Source organism: Acinonyx jubatus, chromosome D4, assembly GCF_027475565.1.
Source record: "Acinonyx jubatus isolate Ajub_Pintada_27869175 chromosome D4, VMU_Ajub_asm_v1.0, whole genome shotgun sequence".
In the NCBI taxonomy this organism is placed as follows: Eukaryota; Metazoa; Chordata; class Mammalia; order Carnivora; family Felidae; genus Acinonyx; species Acinonyx jubatus.
In genome coordinates, this window is record NC_069391.1 from 50,762,200 (window position 1) to 50,788,474 (window position 26,275).

General features: G+C 38.5%; 1 protein-coding gene and 1 long non-coding RNA gene across 9 annotated transcripts in view; one reads left to right on the forward strand and one right to left on the reverse strand.

The window, feature by feature from the left end:
• The window catches only part of LOC113595888 (uncharacterized), a 30,244-nt gene extending 19,160 nt beyond the window's left edge, over positions 1-11,084 (forward strand). The window contains exon 3 of the long non-coding RNA XR_008291172.1: positions 10,984-11,084. This is a non-coding gene — a long non-coding RNA (uncharacterized LOC113595888). The remainder of the gene's footprint in view (positions 1-10,983) is intronic.
• The window catches only part of ADAMTSL1 (ADAMTS like 1), an 872,819-nt gene that overhangs the window by 728,611 nt on the left and 117,933 nt on the right, over positions 1-26,275 (reverse strand). The gene's annotated exons all lie outside the window — the stretch shown is intronic.

Below are 26,275 nucleotides of genomic sequence, written 5' to 3' on the forward strand. Positions count from 1 at the left end.
TTTGCATAACAGTAGTAAGAAGCATAAAAACCAACAGTTGCCACTGAAAGTAAAGAAAAACACTCAGAGAAGCTTTCAATCTGTCCATGTTTGTGCTTTTGCAACTACCATTTCCTTGAAAAACAAGAACAAAATGACAAATACTGTCCAAAAGTAGGATCCCCAAGGCCCATGGCTTTTGGACCACCCGGAAAACACAAGCTTGGCCACAGAAAGGGCAATGTTCTTGTTCTAATAGTTGCCAGAATAACTAAGAGCCTTAGGAAGTTTCTGGCACTGTCAAGGGCTTGGCACTGTTATGCTTGCTCTGTGTGAAAACAGAACTCAGAGTCTTTTTTCTCAAATGGGGATAGAGTTGAGGATCATGTTCCTGCAATGGGCACACAGAAAGTGAGGCTGATGCATCTCATTATTTAGCACCCCTCACTGGATCTCTCTAGCACTGCCGTCCAAGCTCCCCCAATTGAGTCATCCCAGAACACACAGTATATCAACTAACTCACTGGCTGCTCTCTGAGGTATTGGCACATGCCTACAACAGTTATCTACTTTTTTTTTTTAATTTTTTTTAATGTTTATTTATTTTTGAGACAGGGAAAGACAGCATGAACAGGGGAGGGTCAGAGAGAGAGGAAGACACAGAATCTGAAACAGGCTCCAGGCTCTGAGCTGTTAGCACAGAGCCTGACACGGGGCTCGAACTCACGGACCGCAAGATCATGACCTGAGCCGAAGTCGGATGCTTAACCCACTGAGCCACCCAGGCGCCCCAGTTATCTACTTTTTTAAGGATATACCCTGATACACGAAACTTCTCAACAAGACACCTTCCTTTCATATGTTTGCTTGCGCTCTGCTAGACACGTGTATAAAAGACACGGGTCTAAAAGTGACCACTGACAAAGGTCACTTCACTTGCACCTGAAATCAACTTTATTATGATTGCCCACTGAATTTATTAGCATTCATTACATCTTGCCATATTCTAATAATTTAATAATAGTATGTGTCACATTTGAGAATTTGTAAAAACAACACAACCACTTACTAACCTTTTAATTGAATCCTGAACTACACTTCACTTAACTATTTATACACCATGTGGATCCTTTTGTATGAGGTAGGAATCCCCATCATTCTCATCATCAATGCCCATCAATCCAGGTATCTGGACAGAATGAGGAGCACACAAACACATACACATACTTCTTCTTTTATCCAAATAAAGTCTAAAGTGCTTACATGGATATTGTCTGGAATGACTAAATCTTTAAATATTTTAGACCTGAAAACATCCAATAACAAACAACAAATTAGCTTTGTCATTTGAATTATAGTTCTCTATCCGGCTCACTTGTTCTCGTGGGATTACAGTCACCTTGAGTACATGCCATTCTGCACAAAGCCTCTATCTCAGAAAACTGATCTTTGAACCTTAAATCCTGACTATTGTGTCCTCTCACTTACTTCATTGTCCTGTTTTATTCCAAATCCACTTGATTTCTGACCTCATTAAGGTCCTTACTTCTTTGATCCCTCTCGTCTTTTCTTGCTTTGTTTCTTCTCATCCAGGCTGATGAGTGATGCTGATGAAGGGCATATCCTTTGTATCCAGCACCACCAGCTATACACTGTCCAGTCCCCAGGATGGGACTGGGGAAAGGATCCTTCTATTTTGCTCAGCAACCATCATATGTCTCCACAGCCCTCTCATTCTCCCCCATTCTCCCTATCTAGTCCTGTCCCTTTACTCTTCATTCCATGGCTTCTGGTTCAGCTGTAAGATCTCTTTATCTCCTCGAGTGCTTTTCTTCATTAAAATCTTCCATGATTTTTCTCCATTGGCCCATTTATCTTAGCTTATAAGGAAATTCAAATCTTTTCCTTCTTAAAATTAAAAAAAATTCAATGGCCAAAAACACTTGCTTAAGGTTGCGTCCTCCATTTTCTGTCATTTGTTCATCTACTCATGCATTCTTATTCCTGATCTCTTTCTTGCCATTCCTTAATCTCATATTCCCTCCCCAGACAAAATTCTTGAAAAACTGTATACAGTTTATCATGTTTGTTTCCTTTCTGATAGTTTTTCACCCAACTGCAGTATCCTAAGCCTGAATGGAAGCATCTTTTATTAATAGCCTCCTAGACCAAATCAGACTGGCTTTTCCCAGCATTTGACTTTCTGTGGAATGACTAGCTGTCACTCATCATTGACACCCTCTCCTTCCCTGGCTTCACTAGATCGTGTTCTCCTACACTGTCCTCTTTTGTCCTTTTTATGGATTTTCACATGTTCATATTTCTCAGAATTCAGTCCTCTTCCCTACTCTCTTTTCATTCCACACACTGTCCTTGGGTTCTTCCATTTATACTTACAGTCTCATATCTAAGCTAAACACTGTTGACTTTGCCCAATGGTTCATTCTACATATCATGCAGGCATCTCCAATCAGTATGTCTAAACCTGAATTCACTTTCCCCAAATTGGTTCTGTCTATATTCTTTATCACTGCAGATGGCACCACCTCCATCTTGTCACTCAAACTAGAAACCAAAGACTATATATTGACCCTTACACTCTCCCGCCTCACCTCCAATCACCTACTGAATTCCATTATTAAATATACCTTCTAAGTAGCGTTTCCCTTACTCTTCACCACCTTTTCCCTGATTATCATCTCTTTACTGCTAATGCCATGGCTATAGTTTACAGCATCCTGATATTTCTCATGGACTGTTGAAGTGATTTCAACTCCATGTTTGCCATCTGGTAATTTCCTCAATTCTACCCAATCCCCTTTACACATGTGGATAGATTCTACAGATAAATCCAATAGTATTCACAGTACCGAAAAAAGGCACATCAGCAACTAAAGGACAAAGCCCAGATTAGTTAATCAGATTATATTTCAGCATTTTTAAAACTGTAAATTGTGATCCAATAGTGGATTAGTGGATTCTGAAATCTATTTAATGGGTTTCAACCAGCATTGAAATAATATGAAATAGAATAGGATAGAGAATATCAGCGTGTACTGCAAAGCAGAGGAGTAAACTTGCAAACTTTTTGTTTTGGTTTCTATGCATGTTTCTGTGTGTGTGTGTGTGTGTGTGTGTGCAATAAGTTGCAGTATATTATGTATTTTATACTGTGAATTGCAGATAAAATTTCTAAATCTACTCTTCCATGGTAATATCATTCATGAATACTTCTCCAGCTTCATCTCCCACTGTTTGCCTCACTGCAGCAGAACTTTATATTATAGGGCATTCCAAAAGAAATGTAATGCAAACCTCCAATGTGAGCCATATATGTAATTAAAATTTTTCTAGTATCCACATTAAAAAAAGTAATACAAAATTGGTGAAATTAGTTTCAATGACCTATTTTCTTTATCTCAATATAACACCATTTCAACATGTAACACATAAAAAAAACTATAGTGAAATATATTCTTTTTTGTATTAAGTCTTTGAAATCTCTTTGTGTTATACTCAAAGCATATCTTAATTCAGATATCACATTTCTTTTTTGTTTTTAATGTTTATTCATTTTTGAAAGAGAAAGACAGAGGACAAGCAGGGGTGGGGCAGAGAGAGAGAGGGTCACAGAATCTGAAGCAGGCTCCAGGCTCTGAGCTGTCAGCCCAGAGCCTGATGGGGGGCTCAAACTCATGAACCACAAGATCATGACCTGAGCCAAAGTCAGATGCTTAACTGACTGAGCCACCCAGATGTCCCTAGATATCACATTTCAAGTACTTACTGGCCACCTGTGGTTAATGTATCCTACTGGTAGAGCAGTTCTAAACATATAGTTAATTACCTAAATAATCCATTCTTCCTTATATCTTCATGTCTTTGCACATGCTGTTCCATATACATGGAATTTCCTGCAGTTTTGTTCTTTTGTTTTGAAATTCATATGGTAAACCCTATTCATCCTTTTAGAATTATGTGAAGGGCCACATCCATTGGAAACTTCCCTGACCCAACGAGGCCATGTTAGGCATTCTCCGCTAGGATCCCAGAGCAAAATGCTCCTAAGGAAACATACTGCATTGTAATTGTTTTTTTTTACATCCTGAGTATGAGTTTCTTGAAGGTAAAGAATATGTCTTACTTGTTTTTATATCCTTAGAACTTAGCATAGTTATTATCACACAGAGTGTGTCTGGTGAAAACTTGTTAAATATATTAAAATTTCTAGATTGACAACTCGAACAACTTACAGAAGGATCCAGCGGGATGCACAGTTAATCATGGCTCAAGCTGAGAGCCTTCGTCCCCAGGACTGATATGTTTGTGTTTCTACTTAATAAACCTAGATTGCAGCCCTTCCTGGTGGGCTCTACTATTTGGGGCTACTTAACACTCGTGCTGATGGGAAGAGTTGTTGTCTTAATAAAATAGCTATTCTGAGAGTCGGGTGGGCCAGTCCTTTACTGATTTGTGGAAGGTGACATTACAGCAAAATACCCCATTCCCATGCCTCAAGGCAGGACCAGATCAAACCACTTCAAATGATTATTACTAAACCTCTAGAAAAAAAACTCACACAGTCCCCCTTTCAAATTATTAAAAAATGCTGCTGTTGAAAAGCTTTTCTTACCTACCCTAAATCCTTTGTGCTGCACTGTCAGCCCACCTTCTCCTGTTTGGATCTCGGGAGAGCTACAGAAAAGCTTACCATGAGACTCTAAAAAAGAACCCTCTTAGCTTCAATAACAGCACTAAATCACCCTTAAGTCTTCTCTTCTCCAGGGTAAACAATCCAAATTTCTTTAGCCTTCCTCCATAGATCTTATTTTACAAGCTTTTAATCACTGTGGTGGCATGCCTCCAAACTAGATTCTCCAAGTTCCTACGTCCTACTGCTGTTGTAAAGCTTAGCACCATCGACAGCTCTATGTGCTGAGTATTACGCCAGCCCTCCTATGAATAATATCCCTTCGTACTGTGTAATATCCTCAGGAAGATTTGAAGTAGAATAACAGTAATTTTCAAACTCAGGAATATTTTATGTTTAACCTAAGTTGCCCACTACTTACAATCACTAAAATATGACAAGGGGGTGATAATGATTACGGTTTCAGTGTAGTTTTATGCTTTCTATTTCATATCTCATATTATGGCAAAAGGCCATCAAGGGTAAATAGTAACTGTAGTAATATCAACTAATGTTTCTGAATGTTTACGGCATGTGAGGTATTGCTCTAAACATTATATACATATATTGACTTTTTAAGTACAATAAATGAAGCAGAGACTGCTGTTATTGTTGTTATGTTACCAGTGAAAAACAGGCACAAAAAGATTAAGTAACTTGACCAAAGCTACATGGATAGTAAACAGTAGAGCTAAGATTACAATGCAGAGTCTGCTGTGTTCTTTTTTTTTTTTTTAAGTGTATTTATTTATTTGGTAGAGAGTGAGTGAGCGGGGGCGGGGGGGGGAGCAGAGAGAGAGAGAGAGAGAGAGAGAGAGAGAGAGAGAGAATCCCAAGCGGGGTCTGCACAGTCAGTGCAGAGCCCAATGTGGGGCTCGATCTCATGAACTGTGACATCATGACCGGAACCAAGATGAAGAGTTGGGCGCTTATCCAACTGAGCTACCCAGGCACCCCAAGAGTCCACTATACTGTTAACCACTTTGGTTTCCAATCTAACAGCCTGTCTACTGACCTCACTGTTAGTGTCCTTATCAGGATGTGACAGTCATAATTTGTTTTTAAATCTCCCCGGAAATTGCTGTTGAAGTTAAAGGAATAAACACCAACAAAATATTTCAAGAAGGATAGCAGTCATTCATTACCTAAAAAATATAGGAATAGTAATTCAGTAAAGAGCTAATCTTATAACAGTCATGTGCATTCTGTACATATAGGCACATATCACATAAAGGAATCATTACATGATTTTCAAGAAGGTTGGAGTGCAAATATGTAATAAAAATAAAATTATTTTAGGTATTTGAAAGCCACCTTAAAGCTAACCAGGTTTACATAACCCTACCTTTGAATCTTAAGTTTATAAACATTTATTACTATATTTCCTTTTGTAACTCAAAACCAACTAGTTAAATGATGATGCTAGCATTCCAGGGATATGAGAAATATACACTCTGTAATTTTGTTATTGTTGCTTCAGTTTCTGTGCTGAAAGCCTTACTTTATTATATGGCAGTGTTTCCTGAGATGTGGGATGCCTCACTACTGACAGTCCCCAGGATTTTAGGTATATTCAAATTGTTTTCCAGAATATGCAAGATAATCTGAAAGGACACAGTTACACTGCATTAAATAACATCATAAGTCAAAAAGTTTATTTTTCTCATCTCTTTCAATCATTCTGATTAAGTGAGGGATTATGGATCATCGTGGTAGTCCGATTCTTTAACTTCTTTGGAAGACTTGATAATCTCTCCCATTTAACAAAAAATGAAGAGACCTAAAGCACAAGAGACTGGGACAGACAACAGTGGACAGAGTTTAAGGACACTGTTTTGTTTTCTTTCCATGTATGTTTAGTTACCTTTGACTTATGGCCTGTGTCACTGACTTTACATTTATGGTAGTGATATCAAGTTTACTTTTAAATTAATTGAATTACAAAGTAAGCTGATTTAATGAAAACCTCAAGATTATAATGGAACATGAAAAAGGCACTAATTATAAAGCAGGCATACAAATGACTGAATCTTGAGCAAGGAATGATGAGGCACTATGGGTTAACCCACTGTAATTAAAGATGAAAACCTAAATCCTGAAAGACATGTGGTCTCCTCACTCCATGATTAGAAATTACCAGCAAAGGCAATAGCTACTCTATCTCTCTGTACAGGAAATCCTTGCAGGCACATCTTAACAGAGTTGGGAATCTGTCCCTCTGGGTAAGACATGAGTCAGTACAGTGTTTAAAGCCAGCCTTCATGTTTTGGAGTTAACCGTGAAAAAGGTTTTATAGGAATTTACTTTCCCAGCTGCAGAGAAGCTCTTGGAAGTTTGAAACTGTTTTTCCCCATGGTACGGAATGCTTCAAACGTATTTACTAAAAATCCATATCTTTATCAACCCTCTCCTTGTTCCCGGATTTACTCTGAACCCACCAAGCAAAATCTACAGCTCTATGAATCAGTCTTTGAATACTAGCATAATTCTGCTGGGGATCAGCAACAATTCTATTTCTTATTTCTTTCCAACTTCATGACTCAAAGATATCTCCAGAAATTATTCGCCTACCTAATATCTACCAAGTTTTCAAAAAAAAAACATATAAAATCTGAATTTACCATTTACAAACCTCAAAAAAATGGTATGTCTATAAATTAAAAGAAGCAAAGAAACCAATAAGATTTCACAGAAGTCTAATCATTGATTATTAATTTTAAGCTATGTACAAAATCCTTTCATTGACCCACCTAACCACTCATGAAAGTTCACAGTGCTAGGTTTATACTATAAAAATGTACAAGGGTTACTGCCCTCAAATCTTATATCTGTTTTAATAAACTGGATTCTTAAATGTGAATACAGAAATTATGGATCAAGGAGGTGATAATAGAACTTTGACTTCATGTTCCTACAGACAGCCTTTTGATTTGGTTCTGATGAAACAGGACTCCTAAATTGTGAATGGTACAAGAAATAGCCAGAAAGTTCATCTAATCCTGACTTCTCAAATTCCAAGTGTCTCTAGAATGCTACTGTAAACCTACAACTGAATAGGCTGAGAATCATCTGGGATGGTGGAGATTAACATTTTGCAGATTTTTCCCTGCATGTCCCTACAGACTACATCGATCCTTCCGTTGCACACACCCCGCCCCCAACACGCATATCCTTCTTTTCGCTCTTTTGAATTAAGAATCCCATCCAGCTGCATACTCCCAGAGGGAAAAGCTCGAGACAGACAGCTCAGTTCATTTCTTAGATCTACAACTTGCTCATTTAGAAAGTGGGTTTCCATATGGAGTTACAGCAGGAGCATCTGTGTTTACCTATTTCTTTCTTTTAACTTTGAAAAAGGGAAGGGATTCATAAAAATACACATGATGCCATAAATGAAGGGAGAGAAAGGAGGCAATAGAGGGGTAAAATATCGAGTTCTGTGACTGCGGATTCTGAACCAGGATGGAAATTGGAGTCCTGGCTCTGGCGTGGAACACCCGCTCGTAAAGGAGGTGCAGAGCCAAATGTCTCTGCAACAGCAAGAGGCAGAAGCTGTGAGAAAAGAGGGTGTTTTGTGACAACCTAACTACTCAGTCCAAAAATGTTATACATGGGCAGACACTCAAAACATGATTCTAGTTTACTTGTTCCAATTATTTTATTAAATGAACAAAATCAAAGCATGCAATCTGCATGGATTATCCACAAAGTCTTTCCTGTGGCACAAGGACTGGGGATGACTGTTCTGTCCTGGGTGATGCACCCACCATCCCAATGTGTCCCACTCAACTTGGCTCTTTCCCTGCATTGGCTTGACTAACAGAAAAAGAGCACTGGAATTATCCCTGTTTTGAACAGTTTGTATCCCTGTGGCCTCATCCAGGACTGAAAGGGAATACTTCGCAAACATGCTAGATAAAAGAGAACATGCATTTAAGTTATTCATTTCACAATAGAATATTTTCCTCCTGGATAATAAAGTCTGCCCTTAGTTAACTATTCCAAAATAAAAGGGTGGACACCAACTTATTCTTCAAAATATGAAGTCTTATGTAATAGCAATATAGTATATTACTTAAATTTATTTAATAAAGTGATTTTCTCTTGGCATAATGTGCTATGCAAAATAGTTTCCTTTCAACATCCTAAGGAACAAAATGGCAGTAAATTTAAGGAAATTTAAGGAGGAAGTAATCTTAGCAAATATCTGTTAATGGAAGGTTTCATCAAAGTGGCCATAAATCACAGGAAAAATTTGAAAAATAATTTTTCAGTTGAATTTTGAAAAGCATTAGAATTGTTTTTCAGTACCATCACTAAGCCCCACAGATTGAATGGATAAAACACAATTATTTAATTAGGCATTATTCGTTTTTAGAATCTTGTTCAATTCCTTCATTCCAAATATTTATGCTGTGACTCTTCTCCTAATTCAGACTATTCAAAATGATATCTTATTCCTCATAAATTTCCAACTTTCTTCCTTAACACTAACTTATACATGGAAATATATAAGTATTTGCTGAATAAAAGGATAACTGATTATAAATCTTCCCTCATTTATTATAAATTATATTATATACTCAAGAAAATCAACAGCATTCAAATATATTCTGTGACGCTTTGCAAGCTATTTTAATGTTCAGTAACTGATAATTCAATGTTAAATTCTGATTTGCCTTTATTTGAAAAGGCTAGCCTAAAATGAGCATATTCTCTAACATTCATACACAAGTCAATCATAACATTTTTCATTCAGGAAAAAAAAATTCTAAATCTGGAATGTTCCAGAAATGGAGTCATTAGAAATATTCTGAAAGTAAAGATGAAAGATTTTATGTTATCCTAAATGATCAGCTTTTTTCTAGGTCTGTCTTAGCCATGTCTCTTTTAAGGAAACTATGTGATTCACAAAATGCCCATTCTTCTTGTTTTTATTAATCTGCCACTGGGCGTGAAGGCACCCCTAAGGCAGAGATTTGGATTGCCATGTGTCACTTGTGCACGGCCCCAACTCACTGGACTGTAACCTGTACTTCTCTGTCCTGTCTCTGGGTAAATGTGGGAGAAAATACCGTGCAGCCTTTTCCTAGTCTTCAGATTCTGTGCACAAATGATTGGGCAGTTTTCTATTGAAAACTGAGGAAGAATTATCTGTAGGTAATTCAAAGCATTTCTATTAGAGAGTCTGAAACTGCCAATGCATTTTACTCATTGCACAGACTCAACTAGACTAACCGTAAACTCATCTCCTTGAAATACAGAAAAGAATGACTTGTAAGAGAGAACTGGCAATTGGAACTTGCTTCTTTTTTTTTTCTTTCAAATTTCGATAATTTTATTTATTTATTTTATTTATTTAAATTCAAGTTAGTTAACATACAAAGCAGTATTGGTTTCAGGAGTAAAACCCAGTGATTCATCACTTCCATATAACAAGTGCTCATCCCAACAAATGCCCTCCTCAATGCCCGTTAGCCCAACCCCCAACCCCCCCCACCCCCTCCTGCAAGCCTCAGTTTGTTCTCTGTATTTAAGAGGAACTTTTTTTCAAATGATCTGACACCAACATTAGACAAGTGCATTTCAAAGAGGAGTGAATGCAGGGAGTACGGTGCACAGAGCAACAGTTCCGCCTTCTCTGGAGCTGACTAACCCCATCCTCCTTGAGGAAACAAGAGTGGTTCACGTGAAGCAATTAGAGTTCAGCTCCAGTACACATATAAAGAAAGAGTATACTAATATTTTGTATCTGCAGATATTTGTAGTATCACACATATAGTATCCTTGTTTGATCTCCATAGCAGCACTGAAAGTCAGAGAAATGGTGAGTAGCACCACTTTCCACAGGAGTGAAAACCGAGGCTACCATGATTTGTGGCACAAATAAATGTAACAAGACATCAGAAAAATGAGAATCCAATGGGAAGCAAATGAAAGCTACATGAAAGTAAACATGCCGACTTCTGCTCAGAGTAGTTGAAGATGCCATCATCAGAGATGCTGAATGGCTTGTCTAATGACACATGACTAGTTAAGCACAACTATTTAGGTTGGAACAAGACTTTCTAATAAGTCATCATTCTTTCTTCTCTTACTCCCACTCCCTGCCTTAGAAGTACAGAATTTGGACTGTCTGAACCATAAACAAACAAACAAACAAAAAGGCAGAAATCTACTCTTAGAACACATGATACTAAGCACCTTACTGCAAGAGTGTGAGTCACAGAATTATTATTGCCACCCCACTAACAGGCAGAATTCTGCTCTAGTTCAGTTTGAGTCAATGACACAGTTCCTTTTTAACTTCTTAGGTAAAGAAATAAAAGAGGACAAGAAAAGATGTTTTCCCATCCCTGACATTTTCTGGTCCAGCAAGGACAAGCTGAAAAGCTGATTAACAAGGTAATGTGCAAATATGCTAAATGTGTAGAAGGACAGCAATGGGATTCTAAGCAAGTAAACACAGGACCTTAGAATTTCTAAAAGTTGGGGTGGGGGTGATGAGAAGAATTAGTGACTGAAATCAGTAGAGTAGACATGTCAGAGCAAAAATGAAAGACATTTTTTAAGCAGGCGGAATATAATAAGAAATAAATGATAGGCATTTCTTGTTTCTTTGCCAAATTTCTATAGGCGGCTTACTAAAGTAGTTTTGTGTTTCATCTTGCCCAACATGTCAGAAACTGAAGCTGGTAATAAGGATAATCACAGAGACTGTGACCCTCAATGGACAGAAGCCAGAGTCTTATCCATTTTTGTAATAAAGAAAGCAAAATATTGCAGGTGGCTTAGCCCATAGGGTCATTTTACAGATTATCTCAATTACATACAACAGTTACTGAACAGACTTGCAACAGACATTCACATGAACCCACAAATGGAAAGTCACTGTAACACAAATATTTGACCCAGGGTAAAAGAAAGGATTGAACATATGCTCTAAAGTGAAAGCAGGTGCAAAGTAAGGTATATAGGATGCTACCACTTGCATTTAACACACACACACACTCACACACACACACACACACACACACACACACAAAGCACACATGTGTATGTGTAAGCATATGTAAATCTAAACTAACTCTGGAAAGATACATAAGTCATAGTAAACAGTAATTAAATCCATGAAGCAAAACAGGGTAGCTGGGGGTCAGAGGAAAAGAGACATATCATATACTGGTTTGTGCCATGTGACTGTATTACCTATTCAATAAGTTGAATTTTTTTTTTTAAAGAAAGATTTGTTAAAGACTTTTGAGTTAGGAAAAAACACACATAAAGAGAACTTAAAATGTTACCAAAGTTAGATTTATAATGCAGGCTGAAAAATCAAGCCAAATTCTGTATTTTTATTTAATTCCAAACTGTAATATTGCAAAATTTAATGAGGTGAGGTAGAAACCCACTTTTATAGCTTAGAAAGTATAAAAACAGGGATACACAAATATCTCTTCATAAGATTTTACAAGGTCAAGAGCAATCATTCAAGAGTAGACCTTGTATTTGCTTTTACACAGAGTCCTTGAACCTGATGTCATATTTGTATATATCTGTGTATAAAACTATCTACTTCTTTATCAGTATCTATGAGAAAAAAATTCTATGTTCCACTCAAGTCTATTAAAGTCATACCCTAAGTTGTATTGTAATATATGCCATATACATCATAATGTTATTAGGTTTGAAGATGCTTGCTTCCCTATCACCACCATGCCCCCATATGAAGAAGTGGCAGTTTTTCACACATTTCAAAATTTTTACAAAATATGTGGCACAAAATTAGTACCATAAATAACTCAACAACAGCCAAAAAAGATACTTATTTTGGCTTCATTCTATAAACATTAACTAAACATCCTCAAGACACGGGTCACTGTACAGCGTTGAGAGGTACCAAGGTGACGTGCATCCTCCTTGCACAAGGACCCAACAGTCCAGTAGGAGAATTAATGTACTCAGGGGAGACCACATGATGAGTGTTACTTTTGACACCAAGAGTTTGTGTTTGTCATACGTGCAAGCCAATGAAACACAGAATTCAATGGAAAACTGGGGACATCTGTGAAGAAAGGAATCAAAGGCAGGCAAGATAGTAGACAGGGACAAAGTAGCAGAGGTTAGTCTTAAGTAAACATTAAACACCATTATTCCTTAGGCTTAAATAAGAACATGATTTTAGCATTGGCTAAGTTCATCCCAAAGCTAAAATGCAGGAATCTCCATAAAATTTCCAAGTATTGCGAGCTTTCAACTTGGAAGCACACGTGGGGCTGGCAGAGTAATTTGTTAGAAATTTAAAACTGGCAGTTACATCTGCGGTTTCTTTTGCTGGAATTGTTCTTGTAAAAGATTTATGAGAGGCAAACGTTCCTCCTTGGCTTATTCATAAAATAAAATGGTGTAGCAATATAATAGATGTACAGACAAAAAATGTTTTAATAGAGTCTCTCTGTGTATTCACAACACAAGGAGAAAGAAAGTTCTCTGCTTTGGAAAGAACTGGTGAGACCCATTTCATGGGTCAAAGGTGTAGGATTTTACATAGTTTTCCTTAAGTAAGCAATGCTAGTATTTATATTGTATCAGTAAAAGTCCATTCATCTCATAATCCTCACTTAGAGTTATATTCATTGAAAAAAGAGCATGTTCACAATATTCACAATATTGAAGCATTACAGTTTGAAATACAACAAATGGCATAAATACCGATGAAGTGTAGCATTTTCTCTTCAGTGGTTAATCTTATGATAGGACAATGACAAAAGTAAATAGGGCTGTTATATATTAAACAAAGAGTCCCAGGAAGGCAGTGCCCCTGTGGTCTCTTCTTTTTGTACAAATTTTTTTTTTTTTCCAGCTTCCCAGGAGAACTGGAAATCCCTGGGAACTGGGATTCCCAAGTGGCATCTAGGGATGAGAGGGCTTATCTTCTGATTTTTGGTTAAGGTGATTAAACTCAGACTACTAATTGAATAAATGCAAAACTTATTCTAGATTACTATTTTAAGCATCCTTCATTCTTTCATCCATTCTTCCATTTATTCTTCCAAGAATCTATTTTTCCACCTATCCATTTTTCTACCCATCCATTATTTATTTAGAAGTATTTAGATACTTCTTTTAGATACTTCTATGCACCATACTCTGTGCTGAGTGTGGAAAACACAATGATGGACAAGGAAGCAGATTTCCTTGCCCTTATAACTTATAGCCTAGCCCAGGAGACAATGAAAAACAACCATCCAAGTGGCCACGTATTCCTAGTTGAGATAAGGCTCTAAAACATATACTGTAGGCAATTAAGATGGATAATGGGAGGGAGGTAAACAAGACTAGGGGTTCAAAGAAGATGGCCTGCTTGGGGAAAAAAAGATATTAAAACCCAGTATTCGGGGGGCACGTGGGTAGCTCTGTTCTTAAGTGTGAGCTTTGTATCGAGCTTTGTGCTGGCCATACAGAGCCTGCTTGGGATTTTCTCTCTCTCTCTCAAAATAAATTAAAAAAAAATAATAATACTCAGGAGTGAGAAAAATTTAGCAGATGTAGAGTGGCTGGGAAGCCCATCAGGGCCAGAGGAAACAGCATATGTAAAGGATCTGAGGTAGAGAAGAACTTGGTGGGTTCAGCATGTAGGGCTAGAGCCCAGAGAACATGGTGGTGGTAGCAAGACATGATTACAGACTGGGTATGGATGACCCAGAATCTACGGATCATATTTTAAAAGATCATTCTCACTGCTCTGTCCAGAAACTAGGTACTTAATTTGCTTTTATGATTTCTTGCTTGTTTTAACACTGGAGTCACAAATATCCTTCAGCTTAGGTAAGGAAATTTATAAATCCACCTCAAGCCAACTTTTCCTGGATCTTCAAAGGCATTTAGAAACATGCTTCTAGCCATCATGCAACTATATAAGTCTCTTTGCACTTTTAAAAAAATCTATTTGTTTCTTCATGCATGATGTTTGCGAAACCACTCTTCAGACTAGCACCACATAACAAATTTCCCAAAATTGACGTAGAGAACTAGTTAATCTCCCATTACAATATTTCTAAAAGATTTCCCATGATGGCGGGGGGGGGGGGGGGGGGACGGAGAACTGACCCAATACTGTGCATCAGTTCCACACACAGGAAAAGTAAGTGCAGAGTAATGTGGTCTCTACAGCTCTCAGAAAGACCGCATCCTAGAGACCACTACCTGCCTACTGGGAGGTGAGGTGTGGGGGACATGTCTCTCCTTTAACAGATGTAAAAGTTCTCCTCCATAGGACAATGTGAAGCCTGGGTGGATATTTCCAGATGCCTCTTAAGCTCTTGTGAAGGATTCCTAGTTGATGAAAGGGAGAGTCATGCACATCAAAAAGAAATGGTATGTTTAGGTTAGACTCCAGTCTCCCAAGAAGCATCTGGAGACAAATATAAAGAGAAGAGACACTGACTAGACAAAAGGCCAGGATGACAACACGAGCAGAAGGGCTAGGAAGAAACTCAGAGGGGTTCCTCTGTGGGGTCTAGAGAACACACTAGGTGAAATGCAGCAGGACATTTCCCTGCCACAGATCCACCTGGAGGGTCTCAGAGATTAGACGTGTGTTTGCACACTTAAGATTCCTCCACTTGGCCAGCTACCATGCTCTGAACTGTTTGCCACGTTGAGATTTGTAGTTTTCAACTATCTAAGTCTCTTTTTATTGCCTCTTCATTTGCTCCCTACCTCCCACAGAAATATACCTTGCCAGCAAATACCCCGCTGCCTGCGCATTGTTTATACTGAGGATGTGTGAGGAAGTGTCACCCTCCAAAGGTGGGATTACTCATCTGCTTTCCACAGCAGAGCTGCGGCCAGCATTAACCTCTACGCTGCTGCAGCAGGCAGCTCTGTGGAGCCAATGCCAGAGTCAAGGTCTGAAATAAGGCCCTGTCCAGGCAGTTATGCACTAACCGAACCCAAGCCTGCCTCCATATTCATAACAGCAGATATTCAGATTTCCTCTTGAAAAATTCCCCTTCCATATCAACATTTTGTATCTTTGGGGGAAAAAAAAAACGTTTTAAAAGACAGTTTTATGATACTGGTATTTTAGGAGAAGACCAAAGGGTGGAAAAGGGTTTTGCTTTTGCTGGGAGGGAAATAATGTCACCACTCCTAAATATCCACCAGCTCCTAAGGCCCCTTTCCCCTGACAGGGGAACATGTACAGCAGGAGCCCACGATCTGCTTAGCTGATGCTGGGGAAGTGCTTTTGTCATGGTTATCCAGTCAATAGCTCAGACAGTAAAATTTTCAAGAACTGTATGTCGCAATAGTCGCAATTCAAATTAATGACTGTATTTTTTAAACTCCTTAAGAACTAAACGTGAAAGCATAGTTAAAATCTGATTACCCTCACAAGGCCTTGAAGCTCATATCTTGAGTATTAAACCCTGTCAGGATGGCAAAAGAATGCTTGGACTTGTAAAATCTGGGAAATTTAAAACCCAAGCCAGAGCTCCATCCTAATTTACCTTGTTATTGTTCTCTATCATAAATATTCTAAACTGCCGGAGGCTCGTGTGGATTCAGTGATTTTATCCACTGCGTGCTCTAAGACACAACACCCCGAAGATTAGGTGGCATGCAGATGAAGCGTGCGTCTCGAATTCCTTGTGGTTGTAACTTTGAAAGACTTTGTGGAATTTCAGAAGGAAACCCTAGAAAAGCAAAAATCACTTTGGTCTTTGTACCTACATTAAGCATTTAATGTATAGACATTCAAGTAGATCTTAGGGGCTTATTTTATAGTTTATAGAAGGGTTTTTAGATGAGCCTTTATAGTTTCCATGAGAAAACTTTAATCCGCAAAAGCACAATGAGATTGACCCTACTTTTACGTACTTCCTTTGACTGGGCTGTAGCAGCACTCACCACATGGAGGAAAGGTAATACAAGAAGGATGGTTATAAGCAAGTGCTTTGAAAACAGAACCCATAACACCAGCCTGTGATTGGGAGGCCCAAAGGCTTGTATTTTACAACCCAGTTTGCAAGAATACCTACACAACTGTTTTTACTAAACTGACAATGCATAGGTGCTGAAAAGAACGCTGTGACTACTTTAGTATCTTGGTTGAGAAACCAAGTCCCGTCATTCCGCCCTGCTTTTTAGGAAACCTACGCAGCAGAGACCATGTTCACAGGATGCGCGATGCTGCATCTGAGCCCCAGACAGGGAGCGAAAGCCCGCCCCACTGGGGTGTGGTGTCTCACATGCCAGAAATCCACTCCCCTCTCTCCAGCACTGCCAGGTGGGACCAGGAACATGCCCCAAGGTCAACATAAATGTCCTTCAAAACTTCATAAGAAGTTCCAAGTAAGGGGCGCTTGGGTGGCTTGGTCAGTTAAGCATCCAGCTCTTGGTTTTGGCCCAAGTCATGATCTCATGAGTTCAGCCCCACATCGGACTCTGTGCTGGTGGTGAGGAGCCTGATTGAGATTCTCTCTACTTCTCTGTTCCTCCCCCACTTGTGCTCACTCTCTCTCAAAATAAACTTTAAAAAATTTTTAAAAAGAAAGTCCAAGTAAACAGTTGGACCAGTTCATTTATTTTACAGAAGGATCTGGGTTTTTTTAATGCTTATTTAAATAAAAGGAAGCAGAGAAAAAAACTTCACATCTTACAAAGAAGACCCCCTCTACCACCCTATCTTCCCCCCTTAAACCAGGACAATGTCAATTTCTAATTTTACCCTCATCCTGACAAGTACCTGGATAAATATGGAACTGTCTGGATAATTACAGTCAGCTATAATAGAAAGGGTTTTTAAAATAAATTCTTTGTGCGCATACACCCCACCTCTTTTACTTACTAGCTGAGAGACCATGGGTAAGTCAAAATCCCCTTACCTGTAAATTGGATAGAACACTATTCCCCCAACTGCAAGGGTAGTTAGAATTCAATGAGAGAATATGTATACCTAGCCTAATAGCACCAAGAATATAAGACTCAATAAATATTAATTCCACTCCCCAATACCCATATATCATATATGTATACAATAAAACATGTTAGACTATAATCCAAAATTTTAACAGAGGTTATCTCTTGGATGTAGGCTTGAAGATAATTTTATTCCTTGGGTTTTTCCATAGGTTATCACTTTTCTACCATATATGTTTATGTACATGTATACAATGTATACATACATACATTTATAGATAAGATCTATATTGTACGATCAGAAAAACATGCCATGTGAAAGATGTGGACAGCTATTTTCCATTATAAATAAATATCTGTGTCCTTTTATGTCTGGAGTTGTACAGGCTACTGAAACACTGTGAACAGAGAAAGTGCTATGACCTCATTCCACGCTTTTAATACCATCAGAACATTGACCAACATGTCATGAGTAGTGAAAGTTAGACAATAAAGAAAAACTAAAAGACACCTGCACTTTGAAAAAACCCCTGTCCAATAACTGCTGTGGCTTGCAAGACACAGACCAGAGTAACTAGAGTCTTGTCCATGTTTTATCCTTGAAACTTGCCTGAGCCTGGTGCATCGTAAGTGCTCAGTAAATACTTGTTCAAAGAACTAATAAATGAATATAGCATGGGAGTAATGGATAATCATAATGGCTTTCATGGTTTCTATAGTTTGTTGTTCCTTCCTGGTAACAAAAAGACTTAGACAAGCAATGTTCAAAGAAATATATTCAAAACGAGACAAGAATGGTTGACAATTAAGAAGGTGGAGTAAAAGGGCGCCTGGGTGACTCAGTCAAGCGTCTAACTTCAGCTCAGATCATGATCTCATGGTCCGTGAGTTCGAGCCCCACGTTGGGGCTCTGTGCTGACAGCTCAGAGCCTGGAGCGTGCTTCAGATTCTGTGTCTCCCTCTCTCTCTCTGCCCCTGCTCAGCTCACGCTCTGTCTCTCACTGTTTCTCAAAAATAACTAAACATTAAAAAACAATTTTTTTAAAGGTGGAGTACACTGTATGATTATTACATATACAACTTTTCATGAAATCAGAAAATACCCATTTTTTTTTTTTAATTAAGACAGCGTCACATAGGAAACATACTGAACCAATTTGCTCATCATTTCTTTTGCTGAAAGAGCATGAAAACTCTTAATTCCCAAGACGACTTCTGGGAGAAAAAGTCAATATAAGGAGCAATGAAAGAGATGTCTCCTCCCTCTCCTGCCCTCTTCATCTCACTGTAAGATCTAGGACAAAATCCAGATCAGACACTGTGCTCATCAGGGTAGTACTTCCCCCAGGCACACCTGCCCCACCGGAAGACCCTTATCCATGAAGGTGGATGAGGATAAAGTATGTTGCCCGCACACCCACGCAACAAGTCCTTGAGCTCTGAGATGCCATTTCCACACAGAAGGGGAAGAACAGAACTGCATACTTGGTGCTCCCCTAGCTTTATGGGTTTTGCTTTTGAGTCAATATTACCAAGACAAGAATCAAAGAAAGAACAAGATTCCCTAAAATTTACTTGAAAGATTGAAGAAACAGAAAGGGTAAAATTTGAAGAAAGATAACCCTTTTCTCAATTAGATTCCCATGTTCAAACCTACAAGCTCCTGAACGGATGGGAGCATGACGGGGCGGTAAAGAATATTTTAGTTTGGTTTGAGCTAATAGTTTTTTAAATGTACAGTGGATTTCCTGTTCTAGCTTCCCAAATGTGACCCCCAACCCCTTAGTACAAAACATGACTGTATTAAGTTCAATAACATAAAAAGACTTCTCTAAAGGTGAATAAAAATAATGACAACAATCACAATGCTAAAACAGGCTCTACTGAGCACAGCTGCTTTACGTGGTCCTCTTTAATCCAGAGGAAAATACTGCAAGGGGGTATTGCTGGCCCCACATTCCAGTGAAACAACTAAGGTGCAGAGAAAGCAGATAACCTGATGGAAGTCACGGAGCTGCTGAACACAGACCCAGAACCCCAAGTCAAGGCCAGGCCTCTCTGACCCCAAATCCCCTAATACAACCAAATTTGTCTCCCTCTGGTGCTTTGCACACCTCTACATGGAACACGCTCCCCCATTTCTCCATCGGGACAACTCTTACTCTTCCCTGATGTTCATCTTAAATGCCACTGCCTCAGAAAAGCTTCACCTGTTCTTTCAACCTAAAGTAAGTACCTGTTAGTATCTTGCTCAGCATCTTGTCCTTGCCCTGAAATCAGGACATTTACCTCAGGGTGAAGCATGCATTTAGTGCCTGCTTTCTGATCCAGAATGTAAGCTCCAGACAGGCAAGGGCAACGTCTGCAAATATCATTATTAAATAAGTATTTGTTGACTGACTGATTCACTGGCTGAAATGACTAAGTACAACAATGGTTTTCAAAAGATGGAGGTGAAGGCACTTGTACTCTGCCTGTTCTAAATGCACGAGCTCTACGTTCATCTGTTTATGTCTTCAACTACCTCATAAGATACTTAGTTGAAGCGCTGTTAAAAGAAGAATTTGGAAATGACTGTACTATTCTATGATGCTTCCCTATATCAACAGATGCAGACAACCAAAGAGGTTTGAGAAAATCTGCTGATGCCCACCCAGCATCCGGTTAAGCAGACAAGGTATAGTAAACAAACCAACAGGAACAGGAAGAGAGTAGCTATCTCAGAATATAGATATAAATCAATATCTTCACAAAGTCACTCTTCCTTTCAAAAGCTTCAAAACAAGAACTTCTTCTCATCTATTTTATTTATCTCATTTGTGCCCTACTTAATAGATATTGATTTGATAGGCACGTGCCATTTAAATAGAAAATACAAAATGAATATTCTAATTGTAACTGAAGAATGCCAACTTAATCCAGAAGTTCCCTGTGTATAAAAGACCTTCCAAAAATTATCTGTATCCCTTCCTTCTCTCTCACTGTCTGGGCAGAACCTGATTCTGGGGCAGAAGCCATGCAGCCCAAGAGGACACATGCCGCTGAAATGGTTCTCTGGAATCTACCACTGGCCAGATGTCTCAGGTATTTGTATCTTCCCCTACGCTGATGACTCCCTCCCATGTGATCCATCAGCTTTCAACCTAGAGTAGCATAGTAAATGATAACCAGACTTTATAGTCTAATATAGATACAATAGATAAAATAGATACTTTAGGGATGCAGTAAAGTGATTTCACTGACTTAAAAGCAATAAAGTTTCTGTGTGTAGAAAGTAATGCCACATCATATTGGTAGTGATCATATTACCAACACCAAGATCACAAAAGGATTTCCTTGTTTTACTAAAACAAGCTCTTTGACATGGAAATGTGGTACCTCAATTGTTTTGCCATGAACACAGCCCTCACCCTTCACTTTCCCCCTTATATGGAGTAAGTTGGGCTTCTGACCTATGGCACATGTGACAATGTCTCTTTAGATCTTCCTCTGGGCCTCAATAGGAGTGACACATCACAAAAAGTTCACACCAATAAAATTGGTAATAAAATCAAACCAGTACGTAATATCAATAAAATCAGTAATAGAAATCAGCCTAAAAATCAAAATAAATAGGTAAAATTGGCCTGAAAATTAGCACTTAGATATACGAAAACCTAGACTTTTCAGAGTATTTTTTGCAACAATCTGACTTAAAACATTTTAAGGTCCATTATTTCAGAGGCCTTATTTTGATGAAATAAGAAGATTCTTCTAATGTGGAAGCAACAGTATCCGTTTAAGATCTGTCATCTGAATTAATGCTAGAATTTTTAGATAATAACAATTTTTTAAATTCTCCATACATGGGAATTCTTATTAGAAAGTCACCTTTGGAAGGTGGCACATTACTGACTCCCAACCTGAGTATTCAATAATTTGCTATAGACACATGAAGTTCCAGTAAGGTGGTTTACTAATCTCTACATGTGCTTTTAGAAACGACTACCCTCTCATCAGAAAATTTAAAAGCAAATTTAAAGTATTTGCTATATCAAAATCTACTAGTTAATGTTGAAGAGACCATATTTTACTTAATTTTAATATTTTAAGGTATTTTAAATCTTCTGTATAATGAGATTTTAACTCCTTTAAATTCAATTTTTATTCAGTGTCATACTAGGTCCTGAGAAAACTCAAACACCATCTAAAAGTTTCCACTGGATGACTGAGACCATTAAATTTTCTTTTGAGAAATATGTAAACATAGATAGTTTATCTGTTGCACTTCCTTTGCCTGCAAGTGACAGGAGCTCCCAACTCAAATGCCTTAAAAAACAAAGACATTTTGGTCCCAGAAAATAAGAAGTCTGAAAATAGGAGGATTCAGGTATAATTTCCTAAGTCTTTAACTTTCTTTCTGACTCTTGGCTCTGCCCTTCTATATACAGTGGCTTTATCATTATCAACATCCCCACAGAATCATAGAAGAGCTGTAAAGTTCTAGTCATTACATCTAGACGCCAATGTCCAAAGGAAGAAGACAGGCTGTCTTTACTATTTAAGAGAAATAAAACCTTTCCTAGAAAGACCTAATCAAACTTTCCTTTTCCTCTCCTGGGCCAGACTTGTGGCAGATTCCCATGATGAAAATGATCACTGGCCACTGCCATTCATTTTAAACTACTAGTATATAGGAAGTTGAGTTCTGTGCCTCCCAAAATGTGTTCAAATCCTAAACTTTGGTAACTGTGAATGTGACCTTGTGTGCAAATAGGGTCTTGGCAGATGTAATTAAGTTAAGGATCTTGAAATGATATCCTGCGTGGGCCCTAAATCCAATGACTAGTGTCCTTATATGAGGAAGGAGGGGGAGAGCAAAGACACAGAGAAGCTGACTGAAGATTGAGACAGAGCTTGGAGTTATGCAGTTATAAGCCAGAAACACCAAGGATTGCCAGCAACTACCAAAAGCTAGGAGAGACACAATGGAATGGAACCAATCCTGCTGACATCTTGATTTGGACTTCTGGCCTCCTGAACTGTCAGAGAATAAATTTCTGTTACTCTAAGTCACCCAGTGTGTGGTACTTCATTCCAGCAGCCCTAGAAAAATGATACACAGGGTATACTCTCCGGGGCTGAACTAGCCTTTCTGAAACACAGAACAACATGGGAGAGGGCAGATGAATGAATAAAAGCTGGTAAAATAGGAGGTGGGCAACGAAGGATGTCTGCTATAGACACTTTCCTGTTTTTCAAACCTTAACCATTAACAAAATCTCCTTTTCTAAATAAACAATTTATTTTAGATTAGTTTTAGATTTACAGAAAAACTGTAAAATAGTGCTGAGAGTTGCCATATACCCCACACTGAATTTCTCCTATTATTAAAATCTTACATTAGCATGATACATTTGTTACATTTAATGAGCCAATATCCATACGTTATTCTTAATGTCTATACTTTGTTCAAATTTCCTTAGTTTTTACTTAACATCTTTTGTCTGTTCTAGTATGCATAACATGCATAAAACCAATTGAAAATTCACCTATTTTTAATCTCTTTGTAAAATGAAGAAGCATAATTATAAAAATCATGAAATTTGTGTATTTACACATTTTTTATAAGGGAAACATGAGCAGAATGGGATTACAGAAAGACTGTATTGGCTACAAACAAACGAAAAGTGGGATGATGAAAAAATAAGTTTTCATTTAAGAATAGCCCAAAGATAAGAGCCATATGGCCTAGTGTATACAATGATACAAAAGAAAAATCATTATCAGAGATGCAATTTTTCTTTTTTTTTTTTAATTTTTTAACGTTTATTTACTATTGAGAGACAGAGAGACACAGAGCGTGAGCAGGGGAGGGGTAGAGAGAGGGGGGAGACACAGAATCTGAAGTAGGCTCCAGGCTCAGAGCCGTCAACACAGAGCCTGATGCAGGGCTCAAACTCACAAACTGTGAGATCATGACCTGAGCCGAAGTCAGTTGCCCAACCACTGAGCCACCCAGGCACCCCAGAGATGCAACTTGTCTAAATAAAAAATGTGAAAACACTTCTAGGGCAATGATGCTAGGGGCATGATGTGTTTGTCCCCTGATCCCAAATGAGCCAAATCTGACAATTATGTATCCAATGCCACCTTTTTTCCCATGCTGATATCATGTCCTCTTAAAGTTTAAGTTCCTTGCCCTCCACAGTCCTCCAACTGCCTGCTGGACGATTCCATGTGGAGGTCAACAATCTAAAAACTAAACTCATCTTCCCCCCCCACCCCCAAATCAAGTGGTTAGGGTAATACTTCTGTCAGTATGGGTAAGATTAAGCATTAGACCTCAAAGCCATTTTTCATTCCTTTTTTCCTGCATCCCACAACTGATTATATTATCAGGATGCCTATTTTAAGTCTCTCTGTTCCGCTGGATCCAGTTTGCAGTGTCTCAAGCACTTAGCCTCATCATCCCCCACAACCCTGTACCTTCAGGCCATGAGCACCACCTGACCTGTGCCCCCTCGTCAGAGGTCTGTGTCAGCACCACAAGGCTCTTTCTCCTAAATTTCAATAATGCCAATCATTTCCCTTCCTTTCCGAAGCCCCAGGATAGGGTGGTAGCTGCTTCCTGTAGTCACTACCTCTTCATATCTTAAAGCAGCGTTTCTCAACCTGAGCAATACTTACATTTCAGGCTAGATACTCCTTTGGCATTGAGATTTGTTCTGTATATTTTAAGATGTGCAGCAGCATTTCTGACCTCTACCCCCTAGATGCCAATGACTCCTCCCAACAAGTTCCCCACAACTAAGAACGTCTCCAGACATTGCCAAACTCCTTGGGAGATGGGCAAAATCACCCGTATTGAGGACCATTATCATAGACTTTGTTTTTTACCCTTTTTGCTACCTAGTTAGTAATTTTATACCTAGTTGACATTTCTCTTCTGAAACACTCTCCTTCAAGTAGGTGTAGTTTCTATCTTCTGCCTGCACCCTACAGTGTTCTCTAATAACATCTCCTGCCTGTGTCCTGTATTTTTATTTTCACCCTTGTCAGTTTGATCTAAGGCCCCATGATCCCACATCGTCAGCCCCTAAACCATTTCCTGCTTTCCACCTCTCCACTTTGCCATCTATCTTGACCTCCAAACACATTGCTCATCTAAGTTTCATCAAGCTTTCTTCAATTGCTGACAGCCTACAGAAGAAAATCCAAACCTCTTTATCTTAGCCTTCTGAGGTCTCCAGGAATCAGAGAATTTACCTGCATTCAAAAAATGTTATGTCAGCTATGCACTGGGGGCAAGTTGATTATCTTTTCTGAGCCTCAGTTTTCTTCTCTATGAGAGAACTTCTTACCTTGTTGAACTGTTGTAACATTGGATCTAATGTAAGTAAGGAAGCAGTATAGTACACTAAATGGTAGGTTTTATTGTTATATTATTGTTTTTGTCATTATTATTTATGTAAAAAGCTAAGTGCACAATAGGGCTACAATTTTATTCCCTGTGATAGATTGAAGTTATTCTTTTCTAATATACTGACACTTTTTAGCTGTGCACACGGCCACCAAGCTAAAGACTACACGTCCTAGCCTCTCTTCCAGTAAGATGTGACCATCTTACTAGGTTCTAGCCAATTGGATGAGAATAGAAATACTATACATGATTTTAACAAGAAGGAGCTTGACTACCTCTTTCTTCTTCCTGCTGACTAAAGTGCGTCCGTGATGACTTGAGCAGGAACATCCATCTTGAACCACGAGATGAGATTGGCATTGAGGATGGCAGATCAACAAGATAAAAAAGAAGAAAAGCTTATGTCCCTCAAGATTGTAGCACCACAACAGAAGCCTGGGACCATCTGGCCAGACTCTTAAGTAAGACATAAGTAAACTGCGATTTTATCTATGTCATTATTGTTTTAGAGTTTCTTCATTACAGCAGCCAAAACTTTATCTTAACTAGTACATCATTTCCTTTATGATATATACCTCCCATAATTTAGTCTCAACTTGTCATTTCCTTAAAATTCCTTTGTGATTTGGTTTGATGGATTTGAATGCTGAGAAAAAATTATCCGGGAACCCTCATCCAGGAACAAGATGATTCTCTCCACAGTGGCTATGACAGATATTCCCCCTGAGGTTTTAGTTCTCTATATCTTAATTACAAATGGCTTCTCTGATATCTATCTCTCTTTTTTCTTTTCTCTTCTCCTTAGAATAGTGACTTTTTAGGCTCCAAAATTGCTGAGATAGGAATGCTAACATATTTGAACTTTACTTATGTCAATATCACACAGAAAATAAAGTTGCCAGGTGAGTGTCTAGAAAATAAAGACGGCAGCCACGTGTCAGAACCTATGGCAGGAGAGACCTAGGCAACCTGAAGAAAATAATCCAAGGTTGAAAAACCAGCCTGACCCACGAAAAATGAAGACTACAATGTATGAGGGTAAAGTAGAGTTAAATTCACTGCAGAAAGCTGCAAACTATCACTATACGTGAGAATTTCTACGGAAGGGCAATGCTTTTGTATTTGGGCAATGAAATTCCCTCTAGGACCTCCCCATTCATCTAATTTAATAAGCATTCATTAATCATGAATGGGTATCTTTGTGGACAGAGTTAAAGCAAAATGCCAAGTTTTCGTCAAAACCATCTCTGCAGATTTTTTCTTTCTTGCTGAACTTGCCT